Source organism: Cololabis saira, chromosome 12 (genome assembly GCF_033807715.1).
Source record: "Cololabis saira isolate AMF1-May2022 chromosome 12, fColSai1.1, whole genome shotgun sequence".
NCBI classification, from domain to species: domain Eukaryota; kingdom Metazoa; phylum Chordata; class Actinopteri; order Beloniformes; family Belonidae; genus Cololabis; species Cololabis saira.
The window spans coordinates 6,887,255-6,901,009 of record NC_084598.1 but is presented as its reverse complement, the minus strand read 5'-3'; positions in this window follow the sequence as shown (position 1 = coordinate 6,901,009).

Below are 13,755 nucleotides of genomic sequence, written 5' to 3'. Positions count from 1 at the left end.
CTAGTGAATGGGCTGACGGCATAACGAGAGGATAATTGGTCAAGATGATGGTATGCTAAAAACAATGCGTAAAAGGGCCATTTCACATGGACAGAGGAGCCAAACAAGGAGGCTGCAGCTGATGCTCAGCAATTAACACGCTATGAGATCAGCGCAGGCATGTGGTCACTGGTGCAAATAGTTGGAGGTCGTCTCTTTGGAAATGACACAACCCACTCAAAGACTTTGTTTTTTTTTTTTAATGCACTACACTACGCTGCCTCAGTTTTTTCATTGTTGTATTTTGGAAATATTGAAACAAAAATTTGCACAATGTGGAACACATGACACTGATATCAGCACTCAAAATGCAAACTGCAAAACTCAGTCAGCAATATTGTATATAAGACAAAAACCCCTTTTTTTTTTAAACTTTATTTTGAAAGATTTTTTTTATATTTTTGACATTACAAGTAAAATGTAACAATGACATAAAATTAAAAGCAAAGCAAAATAAAAGAAAAATAACAAAAGTGCACAGATTGTAACAACAGGTCAGGTCAGTGAGCCACTCTGAAATCAACAGCAAAGGAAAAGCCACACGGCAAGCATTGGAAGTTCACCTCCATCAAAAGTCCCAAACATAAATCCCAGGCCATCAATTACAGATACATATATTACCGACACAGAGGGATGTGAAGAACCTGTACAACTGTTTATCTTCCTAAACATCTGCCTCACATTCTCACAAAGATGTACACACAACTCCACACCCTCTTCTTCACCCATCAAAATAAGATGACCACTTCCACCAGTAAGTATTAAATTTACCCATATTGAGGTTCAAGGAGAAGGTTATTTTTTCCATAATATATATCTCGTTCATAATTCCTGTCCATTCCTCTTTTGTCGGGGGCTCTTTAGTTAGCCACCTCCTTGTTAGAGCTTTTTTACTGGCTGCTAACATTATTTTAAATATTTGTCACTTGGGTCAAGTGAGGCAGGGATATTCCCAAGATATATTATTTTGAAATCCTGTGTGATCTGTAAACCCAATATTGAATTGGTTATACTTATCATATCCCCCCAGTAGGGCTGGATCGTTGGGCAGTCCCAGAAGATGTGGAAATGACCTGCCTGGTGGTTTCCACACTCCCGCCAACATTGTCCACTTCCTGGCTGATCTTTCTGTGGATGTTTCATTTTTGGAGTGGTGAAAAATCTGACCATGTTTTTCCACGCAAATTCCCTCCATAGACCTGAACTCGAAGTGCTCAATTGGGTTTTACAGATGTTTGACCAATCCTCGTCTGATATTTTTATTTTAGCTTCCTTCTCCCATTTATGTTTAATATAAAGTGTAAGACAAAAACCCCTTTCAAAGCACTAAAATCCAAAAACAACAAAAACAACTACATTTTGCACCAACGCACAATTTGACTTGGCGGTTGAACAGATGATGGATAACATAACTCCCCATTTTTTCCTGCTGCAGAATGATCAGAGCATCTTAATAGGAAAGAAATTCCACACACCCACAAAGATTACTGATTAAGTTTCAAAATGCCTCAAATTTCCAAAGCTTTACAATGTCCCATTGAACACATTGCAGCTCATTTCATGTCCAGCATGTCCAGTTTCTCTTTGATATGTTTGTAGGCATAAGATAAGTGTAAACAGGTGTAGCTGATGATCAGCACCCAAACTCACCATCAGCCGAGAGGAACGCAGCTCTTTCAGTCAGGAACAAGACAGAAACCACTGAGAGAAAGTCTACTGTGAACTAACCAAAAACCTGCCGTACCTGCTCCCATCTCAAATCCAGGTAACATTACAACGATAAAATAAAACCATCCTGGAGGAAAGTCCTTGTCAAATGAACAAAAGACTAAAGTTGACAACCCTCAAGGACCAGAGGAATATTGGGAGTAACGGTGAGTAACACCGAACCAACTCAATGTCACGCTGGCGACAGAATCATGCCCCGGGTTTGTTTTACTACCAGTGAAATTAGAAGATTGGTCTGAATGAAATGAAATGAAATGAAATTAAACTGATTGTATAATAGCCTTTCAAACACCCACACTATGACCTCATAAAAACCATGAAGTGTGCATAAGTGTCACATGCGAACAGGAATACCAACACATTTCCACCAGACCTGGGGCCCCTGAATCCTTCAGAGGACAAAACCTTTCTGGAGAAGTTGCTGGTGGATTGCTGGTGCTGCCCATGCTAAGTCTCTGGCCAACTGCTTAATAGTTGACGTAAATAGACCATTTAAGAGAGAAGCTGTTAAGCAGCTGTGAATTGGCAGTTCGGGGTTTCCATGGTGATAAGCTCTGAGTAGCAGTTGAGGACGAGTGTCAGTTCAGGTTTGCATGGTGACTCAAGCTGTGGCCCTTTAAACAAGTGTAACTCTAAATTATTAGGGCCCGAGCACTGACAGTGCAAGGGCCCTATTGTATCTGTAGGAATTTTTATTATTATTGTTCTGACGAAAGGAGGGACTTTTTTCCCCCTAAACGTGCCCCAAAAGTCACCAAATTTTGCACGCAAGCCAGGCCTGGTGAAAAATTGGATATTTCATGGTTTGCATTAATGGGCGTGGCCTAACGGCTCAACAGCAACTTTGTGCCTCAAGCCCCACAATACGGTTTGACGTACATGCACGAAAATCGGTACACACTTGTATCATGTCGCAACTTAAAGAAAAGTCTCTTGGCGCCATAGCCGAAACCGAACAGGAAGTCAGCCATTTTGAATTAATCGTGTAATTTTGGCGCAATTTATGCCATTCCTTCGTCCGTTAATGCGGCCCGAACCGTAACGTGCACCCAGGTGTGTTATACATCAAAATGTGCGTCTTGATCCTGCGAAGACACGCATTGCTTTTCTCAGTCAAAAGCCCCCCCTCCCCCCCCCCCCTTCATCTGATTGGTCCATATTTGATAGTTCCTACTTTCTGACATAACTTTTGAATGGTTTGACATAAAGACATGTGGGTGGTGTCATCGGACTCAGTTTTGAGTCCTTGACCTTCATTGGTGTAAATTAGCCCTGCCCCTTCTTCTGATTGGTCCATCTTTGATCATTCCTATTTTCTGCATTAACTTTTGAATGGTTTGACATAAACAATCATGGGTGGTGTCATCAGACTTGGTTTTGAGCCCTTGACTTTTATTGCCCTTGACTTTATCGCGCGAGGGCCCATTTATCGCTGCTTGCAGCTTTAATTATCATTTTTTTGTCAGCATGAGTATCCAAGGCGCTACTGCACACATCGCTGTATTTCCGTAATAAAAACTGTCAATTTACAAGGTGACGGAAAACTTTTTTGTCTTTCCTTGGAAATCTTGCTCTGATTTGGTATCAAATTCTTTGAGGCCACTTTTGGTCCTGTCAAGGCGTCTAGTAAGCAGGGTGGGTCTGAGAACTACAAGTTTTATAGTGAAAAATACTGAAAATGACCTTGTTAATCATGCAGAACTCTATGAGGGTAATGCACCGTCACAGAAACTCCTGCAGTCAGCAGTTGACTTGCACTGCTACATTAAAAAACAGTCCTCATGTATCTGTAACATTTTAGGATCCGTCTTTACACACAAACCCAGGCTTAATATAGTCTCAAACCTTTGTTTGAACAGAAACAGATACTTCCTTGGGAGTAAACATTGATTAAACAATTTCTGCCTCCAGCATGTGGACCAGCGTGTAATAATCTGCATCATGCCATCCCTTCGTTTAGCCTTTCCTGTGTGTAGCGAGACGCAGAAACGGTTACACAAAGCAGCCGGGGTTGTAATAGCTGAGGGGACGGTTGGCAAACAAGATATGCATAGTGACTCAGTCCTGTTATCGCCTGCTGGCAATGAGAGAGCGGCTTTGAGAAGAGGAAGATGCGCGGCCTCCAAGAGCAGAACTGAGCCTCTGTTGTCACACAGCTCAAACCAGAACGAACCTTTTTAAACCTTTTGTGCATCACAGCTTTTGATAGAACTTCAGGGGCTTCGGGCTAAATTAAGAGTCGAGCGTGTTCTTGTTTTTTTCACAAAATACGGAAGCAGTTGGACGCTTGTATCGACACTAATATGCCAGTTGTCTGCAGAGAATAGACACGAGAGAAAACACACACAAGCAGCCAGCGTGTCTGAGGTAAAGCTGTCAGTGAAGAGGGGACGGTTTCACCATCACAACGTGTGGGTGGACACATATGTAGGGTTTGTGTGGGCTGTCAAGATGCAGGATGTGCGTGCTAAATGTGCCGGAAAGCCACTATAGAGATAAGACAAGCTAACTTGCAGGGTTAAAAAAAGAAATCAGCTTTATAGATACACATATGTCTGTATTTGTCTGTAACAGGGTAACTGTGTGTGTGTGTGTGTGTGTGTGTGTGTGTGTGTGTGTGTGTGTGTGTGTGTGTGTGTGTGTGTGTGTGTGTGTGTGTGTGTTTAACAGAGGTGGGTAGTAATGAGTTACATTTACTCCGTTACATTTACTTGAGTAAGTTTTGGGAAATGTTGTACTTTTAGGAGTAGTTTTGAATCACTATACTTTTTACTTTTACTTGAGTAGATTTGTGAAGAAGAAACTGTTACTCTTACTCCGCTACATTAGGCTACGTTGAGCTGTTACTTTTCTTTTATCCCTTTTATCCACGTACGCGTCAATCTCATGACATCACTGGGTGATTCTTTGGGAAAAATGTTTGTTTTTGCATGTTTTGTCACATTTACACAGAATCAAACACACACAGAGTTTCTATGAGTTCATGTTTGTTCTAGTTCTGCCTGGTTAAAAAAGAAAAGTACAAAGACTTGAAAGTTTGTGCTACTTGTGCTTAATTTATTTTTTTATTCTGTTATTATTTTATTTATTTTATTATTTATTAAAGTACTTGAATTTACTTTAACATTATTTTAATTTAAGCTATTTTTATTTTTTAATAATTTTAATTTATTTTATTATTTTATTGATTTAATTTGCCTGAAGATGATTATTTTGTACTTTTGTCTGTTAGAATGGTTGTGTTAAAAAAATAAATCAGACGTTACTCAACAGTTACTCAGTACTCGAGTAGTTTTTTCACCAAGTACTTTTTTACTTTTACTTCTACTTGAGTCATATTATTCTGAAGTAACAGTACTTTTACTTGAGTACAATTTTTGGCTCCTCTACCCAGCTCTGGTGTTTAACAGCGAGAGAGAACAGCTAAGATACACAACCTTAGACGGGACTGTTTCCTTGAGGTCAGAAACGTGGAATAAAGAAGATTAAGGGGCTAAAGTCTGTAGACTGAAAGTGTGCCTTACACATGTTTACACAACATTGAGTGTTGCAGACGTGGATGAGGGGATGAATGTGCTCAGTGTGACTCGAATGACTCAGCTTTAATGCAAAACTGAAGCTTTCAGTTGTCGTAATGACTGAATAAATTAGAATATCAGTCAGCTCTTTGCTGCGTCTGAGAGGGAGAATCAACAGTAGGTTTCCAGGCAGCAGCCGTGTGCTAATATCATAAAGTTTTATTCTCTCTGCGGCTCGACTGTTGTCTTTCCGGGAGAGGCTGACGACTTCCCCTGCAGCAGCTTGTTAATGAGCGGTCCAGGGCCTCAGATGAACTGCAGGAACAACCACAGATCCAACACAGTTCATCAGCAGCCGGTTCCTCTGAAACTACTTATCTGTCCTCTAAGCCTCAAACACCTACTTAGATTGGTCTGTGAGTGTTGGGGTTGTGCAGAACAAACACTAATTTGTGCCTATCAGAGGTGGGTAGTAACGAGTTACATTTACTCTGTTACATTTACTTGAGTAAGTTTTGGGAAATGTTGTACTTTTAGGAGTAGTTTTGAATCACTGTACTTTTTACTTTTACTTGAGTAGATTTGTGCAGAAGAAACTGTTACTCTTACTCCGCTAGATTAGGCTACATTGAGCTTGTTACTTTTCTTTTATCCCTTTTATCCACGTACACGTCAATCTCATGACATTACGGGGTGATTCTTTGGGTAAAATGCTCAAATACACACACAGAGTTTATATGAGTTCATGGGCTTGTGCCACGTTCCATTTACTGTACCTCGGAAATCGGAACTGGGAACTGGGAACTGGGAATGGCAGCCATCTTTGAATGGTAACTCGGGGGTGGTGAAGCTTCTCCCACTTTCCCAGTAGGAAATCCCACTTCGAGGGGCGTTCCAGTTGAAAATTCCGACTGGGAACTGGAAAATTCCGACTTCCGAGGACAAATGGAACGCGGCATTGTTCTAGTTCTGCCTGCGGAGCCTGGTTAAAAAAGAAAAGTACAAAGGCTTGACATTTTGTGCTACTTGTGCTTAATTTATTTTGTTTATTCTGTTATTATTTTATTTATTTATTAAAGTACTTGAATTTACTTTAAGATTATTTTAATTAATTATTTTTAATTAATTTTAATTTATTTTATTATTTTATTGATTTAATTTGCCTGAAGATAATTATTTTGGACTTTTTTCTGTTAGAATGGTTGTGTTAAAAAAATAAATCAGACGTTACTCAACAGTTACTCAGTACTTAAGTCGTTTTTTCACCAAGTACTTTTTTACTTTTACTCAAGTAATTATTTGGATGACTACTTTTTACTTCTACTTGAGTCATATTATTCTGAAGTAACAGTACTTTAACTTGAGTACAATTTTTGGCTCCTCTACCCACCTCTGGTGCTTATTATTATTTTTTGAAGAGGGGGGAAATAGTTATTTGTGTTCAAGCACCAATTAACAACGAGCAGCGTTTAGAAATGAAGTGGGCCAGCAGTTGTGCTCCACTTTGTGACAGCTGTCAGTGAAATCTGATCAAACAAACACCCACATAGTCCTGATGAAGCAGATTAGCCCCAACATGCGCTCGTTTGTAGATGAAAACCAGCTCCAGTGTGTCATGTGAGCTGGAGGAGTTTATTGCTGGAAAATGTAAGTAATTCAGGGGTTTTGCTAAAAGATCTGAAGATTTCCTGACAGGCTCGTATAGGTGACACTTCTGACAAGTGACATCAACTGCATGACAGGGTTGTGATTAACATGATTTCAGATCTGTTTAGGAAACTCACAGTCATATCATTTAATACAAATTTCAGAAATGAATTGGTATTATGGATAAATTGTTAGTGAAACCTAAAGAGCGCATAACCAGATTTACACTAGATTAATTTTATTATGAAGAGAACTAATCCTCATGTGAAACTAGCATAGTTTTATTGTGTTATATTCTAATACAAAACAATGCATCTCCATTTGGAAAGCCCACATGCCTTGTTGTTTTCAGCTGTCATGAGGCAGCGATGTTTTCCTCGTGTTCAGTTCACTGGAATTGAAAAAAGACAGCTATCAAAACATAGGGTGTTCTGGGGAAACAAAATACTTCCTGATGCCAATTCTCTCGATGAACTTTTTAAAATTTTCACGACTCCTGAACAAAGCTAAAGTGGAAACACTGGGGGATCCTCCACTTAGGTTTCTGTTCCTGTATCATCATCATCATCATCATCATCATCATCATCATCATCATCATCATCATCATCATCATCATCATCATCATCGTAATCCCTGTCAATGTCATCATCATCTCCCTATTTTTATTGCTGTTGTTGATTCATTAATCATTCATTCATGACCGTTCACTGATGGGCCAAAACTCCTCCACAACGATGTGAGATCATCCAGTTATTGTGCTCATATATTAGCGTTGTTGCTGCTGAAAGTCGTTCTAAAAGCCATTGAATCATAGACGGACCCATGACATGTAATCATATGTTGTTGTTCCTCATCATCTGATTTTATTTTAAAATTTGAGACAAAATTAGACAATGCACTATCTCTCTATAGCTTTCTTCCCTGGATGCAGAACCACAGAAGGTATCTTATTTAAGATAAAACACTAAACAGCAGGTGGAAATGGGATGTAACCGTATCCTTAGTTTGCTGAAACACCAGAATGACAGCTTTACACCCAAAAATGAAACATTTTCCTCCATTCAATGACAACATTTCCACAGTTGGGAGGTTCTTAATCATTTATCCAACCATTTATGGCCTGAACATGAGTTTCAGGAGATTTTTAAATGCTAAACTGTCCAGGTACTGACATCACATACACCAATAACTATCAGTACATTTCAAGGCAGGTTGAGGGGAATCTGTTAAAATCAAGGCTTCCAATAACGTTGATATAGTTGTTTCTTGCATCTGGTAGAAGCTTGTCTAATGTTAACCTGCTTTTGCACAGACACACGTATCTAAAGCAACCTGAGCAAGTGTAGCTGAAGCAGTGGGAGGAAGCACAGGACATGGTGCTGGTATCCCTGATAGCAAAATATGAGTGAATCAACGCTGAAATATGGTTAGGCAGAAACATTGGATCCATGTTGAAGCCATGCTGAAGCCTGGTCTACGACAAACACAATACGCTGATTCAACACTGATTACAGGTTGGCATTAGAATTGGATGATTGATTGATGGTTGACCTTAACCAAAAATCAACCTTTTTGACCATAATTCAACATTAATTTAACATCTTTTGGTAGCTGGGATTGTTGTTGCTGTTATTGTTGCCTGTGGCACCATAAATGTCAATGTCAATTTTATTTATATAGCACATTTAAAAACGACCGAGGTCGACCAAAGTGCTGTACAGTATACATTAAAATGAAACAATATCAAAAGAAAATACAGTACAAAGTGCAGAAACAATGAAATCACTAACGTACTAGGATGGTCAATAAAATAGTAATAAAAATAGACAGCAAAGAACAGACAGACAAAGTGCACAATCACTTCTCACAGATGTAGGCCACTATTTACCGTACGCCAAAAGCCAATGAAAAGAAATATGTTTTCAAAGATGACTTAAAAACCTCTAGGGTCTGAGCAGATCTAATGTTTAGTGGTAAGCTATTCCACAGCTTAGTGGTGGCTACAGAAAAGGCTCGCGTTTTGAGCCTGGATTTTGGGACGTCTAAGAGCAACTGACTTGACGACCTCAGTGCTCTGGTTGGTGTGTGAGAGTGGAGAAGTTCAGTAAGGTATTGGGGTGCCAAGCCATTCAGTGATTCAAAAACAAACAGCAAAATCTTAAAAACAATTCTGTAGTGAACAGGAAGCCAGTGCAGGGAGGCCAAAACCGGGGTAATGTTAATAAAGCACTACATGCTGATATCTGTTGCAAAGCTTGGACTGTCCTAATACTCAACACGGTCAGGTTTTGCACATAAAAATGTCCTAACACACACACACACGCACGCACGCACGCACGCACACACACATTTTAATCCCCCATATTCTCACTTCCTGTTTAAGAGTGACTGGCCTGTAATCGTGCGTCATCCAACATGCGTGTACGCAGCGTTTCTCTCCACTGCTCATGTGTTGGACAGACATGACTGTTTAGCTTCAGTGTTCAGGAAACAACAGCTGCATGTCGCTAAGCCCTCTGTATACGGAGGGATGGAGGAATCATTTGCTTAAATCTTTTCATGTATCGGGAGAACAATGTGTACACATGTGACTGCACTCTCACACTTGTGTTTCTGTCCCGTTTTCAAAAGCATCATTGTTGTTGTAGTAGCTGTGGAATAAACATTCACATCTGGAGCCTTAAATCTAGATTAAAGCAATGATTCACCGTTCTGTTTTAGTTTTTTGAGCGCTTTCACATGTGAGTTGGTGAAGTATACGCATAAAACACAGCGTGTGTCCAGATGGCGCAGGATGGGTGTCAAATTGAACGTTGACTTGTTAAACTGGTTCCTCTTTTCCATGGAGGATTTATGATGTTTGAGAACGCAAAGTCAGATAAGGAACCACGTGCTGATGTTCACTCTTTTCCGCTTATGCGCACATCACTGCAAGATCACTGAGTGAAAACGTTATTCGTTGTAATCAGATGTTTCTGTTACGATAAATGTGTTATCTTTCTCTTTTTTTCATAGAAAACCCCCATTAAGCCTGTGATTTGCCATTGTCATCGGTAGACTCAGTTATCAAACTTGCAATAGTCTGTATCTCCAATAGCTTGTTATTCTTTTTTTGGGGGGGGGGGTTCATTCTTTTAATGGATTAAGTAACTCGTCAGTTGCTTTATTCTGAACTTTGCTTTCACACAGTAGGTCAAACAGTGAAGTGATTAAAAGTTGTTTCTGCTTCTCTTGTGAAGGGTTGCAGAAACCTACTCTAATTTACTCTTACTGTAACCCTGTAACATTTTGGTCTTCACTGTTTAAATGCCAAATGTATCATCAAGCCAAACAATCACTTTAACCGTCACAGCTGTGTTTTTAATTGAAACCAATAGAAAGTTAATACTTTTGTTTTATATCTGAACTTTACTCAGAAATGTGCATGACTCAGTTCCATCTGCCTCCCCTTTCTCCATCTTTACTCTCGGCTTCAAACATGAATAGCCGGATTATCCCAAAGTTTGAGTTGAGGATTGCATAGATTAGCATTTTCATAGATCCTCATTCAGCAAATGAGGAAAAGGCTCCAGTCACACCCAAACCAGTCAAAGGCCATGAAAGGGTCATTTGTTTTTGGCTGCAGAAACACTTGTACATTTTTTTTGTTGTACATTTTGTAATTTGAGTGCTGGGGTGAAATGGGTAGGTACCAGTCACATCATTGCACATAAGGAAATAACATAACAAAACAAAGTTCTCATGTAAAATGCTCATGCTGTAAGAATAAAAGCTGGTTGACCATGTTGAACACAAAAGGACAGATAAGGATGATGAATCTCATAGAAATGTTCAACGGAAAGGGAAGCTAGCGTTTTAAACACACTTGCTGGAATTTCTAAGGAATGAAAAAGGTGCTAAAGTGTAATGAATAAAAGAAAATAACAATTCATCAATGCTGAAGTGAGTCATTGTAGACACAGACTGTTTATTTAAGTGTTAAGGACTGATCGACTCTTATATAAAACCTCTGATAGCTGGGACTACAGTCAAAGACAGAGAGAGCCCTGAAACACAATGGCAGGAAGTATCATGGGGTTATATGTTTAAACACACTTCAGCCACAGTTTGAAACTTCCTCACGCAATCAGTGAAAACAAAAATGTTTCATTTAGATTATTTACCAAAGCTATCATTCTCTCCTATAAAATACAGATTCTTGGAAGCAGCGTCTCCAGCATCATGCAGATCTGCAGGTATCAGCGTGGACCGTAAGCCTGAGAATGGCCATAGTAACTTCTTCCTGTCTCCAGAGACAGGAAGTGGTGGGGATCAGCCCGTTCTGGACGTCATCTTTTCTTCAGAAAAATTGCAGAACGAACACCACTTCCACGTCCACACCGACAAACGTGGCCCAGCGGACGAGGACTCAGCACATTGTCTTCATCTGTCACCGTTTCTGAGCAAATGAAATCAACATGGTTGCTCGCGGAGCAGCGTGGAGGATCTGGCCTCCAGGAATGCTGGAAGCTGTAGTGTTTTTGTCTGAGCGGATATTGACTCACCAGTTCTCCAAGAGCTAAGCTCCTGGAAAAGTGAGGGGATGGAGTCCATAGATACTGTTCTCTGTTTCGCAGGAAACATTATGAATTATGTTAGCCTTTAGCTGATATTTACTGTCAGAAGGAAAGGGACATCATGCTGGTTTTTGATGGTACAGTAAATTACAGAGATGTCACAAACACATATTTCTAATATTTTACAGTTTGTGGGTTAAATGGGAGTCTGAAACTGTTTAGATCAGTGTTATTGTACAACTCCATGTCTTTCATGCTCAAAAAAACTGAACTGACTAATTTCGTGTGATGACACACACCCAGGGGCGAAAATCCCGGGGGGGACAGGGGGGACAAGTCCCCCCCATTAGTAAAGCTGTCCCCCCCTAGAATAATTTGAGACAGAATTAATAATTTTGGAACAATGCAGTAGTATTTAGTAGTGATGCACCAAAATGAAAATTTGTGGCCGAAACCGAAATCGAAAATAATAATAAACAGTAAAATCTCATTACACTTAAAACAAGAGTCATCACCAGAAAAATAACTTGTTATTTGACAATTTTCACCTGTTTCAAGTAAATTTTCACTTGAAATAATTAGAAAAATCTGCCAGTGCGACAAGATTTATCTTATAAGCAAAACAATCTTGTTCCACTGGCAGATTTTTCTACTTATTTCAAGTGAAAATCTACTTGAAACAGGTGAAAATTGTTGTTTTTTTTCCAGTGATGAGTCTTGTTTTAAGTGTAATGAGATTTTTTTTAACTAAAAATGAGACATTTTAACTAGAAATAAGACAAATATTCTTGTTAAGATTTTGGGTTTTTGCAGTGTATTATGTCAGATGTGCTGTATTATTGCCACCTTCCACCTAATACCATTGTTTTGTATTACTCTAAGAAAGGTCTTCTGCCTGTTTGCGAGATAGAGTTGAAAATGTCAAAATGCATGTATTAAAGGAAGGCTAAAACTTTTATTCCTTGTCCCCCCCTGGATTTATTCTCTAAAATTTTACTGTTTATTGTCCCCCCCAACTATGAAACGGGATTTTCGCCCCTGCACACACCACTTGAAACAAGAGTGATGTGAGAGGAGAAACACCAGCGTTATATCCAGTGTATATTTATGTATATATTGGGAACACTGGGGATAGAGGAAGTAATGTGTCTGCTTCGTGACTGTGGCTTCTTGTTTGGCTGCTTCGTGTTGTTTTCCTCCGAGTGTGCGAGTACGTCAGGGTTGGGGTTGGTGTACACGAGTGCTGACGAGACTCGAGATTTCACTATGACTAGAAAAGAAACTAGATCTACAAACGGAGGAAAAGTTGCCATCTTTTTTCCAGCTGAATGGCAGCAGCGGTTCTTGCGGCTGACTTGTTCTCATTCATCCTCCACAAAGCTGCTTCGATTTCAGTCTGAGCAGCACGGCCGTTGCTCCGGTCGGGGATTTCACCTGCGTCAGTACCCACCGGGTCCTCGGCATGAAGTCTTCACAGAGTCGCTGTGCTTACTGTTTCACAACTGGCCCCTGACCTTGAACAGGTCCAGGAAACTTTGAGACAAAAACATTGCTATTTCATCCAGGAAAAACAAGAGGAAATTCATTGAAGGGGAAAAAAAGTTGAAGATGAAAAGGGGCCAAAATCAGGCTGGAGCCAACATGAGTGAGTCATTGGTGGCAACTGTCCCAGACCTGGAGAGGAATCAAAACATAAGACGTAGCGGTGCACCACGGCGACTGAGCTGAGAGGAGCTGCCGGTGCCGGGCACTTCCTGGTGGGGTTCAGCGCCGCCTCCCGCTACTCCGGCCCCACCACGGGTTCGAGGCCTCGTGTAATGCTTCCTGACTCTCTTCCTGTGAGACTCGTGAAAACATTCCCCGTCCCCGTCCCCACCTCTGCTCAGAGACAGTCACAATAAAAGCACCCACGACATCATAACCCGAAAACCGAGAGAGCAAAAGACACAAACCGAGGTGTGAACACGGGCGGAGGCGCTTCCACTCTGAGGCTGTGACCTCATTGTTGTGCCTCTGTTTATTCTCCTACACTCTTGAAAACTGCTCACGGTCGAGTAACTGGATGATTTTGAGCCAATTTATTTGAACATTTCTACCCTAAACTGCCTTTTAAAATAACTTTTTTATTTCACCACACATGCTCTCACTTACCTTACTTATGAATTGATAATTAAAGAGCACAAATCTATAAACTAAATCATAGCCCTGAAGCCGCTGTAAATTGTTTTCATAACTGAGTTCCAGACCTTTTATTGCCTTTTAGCCAT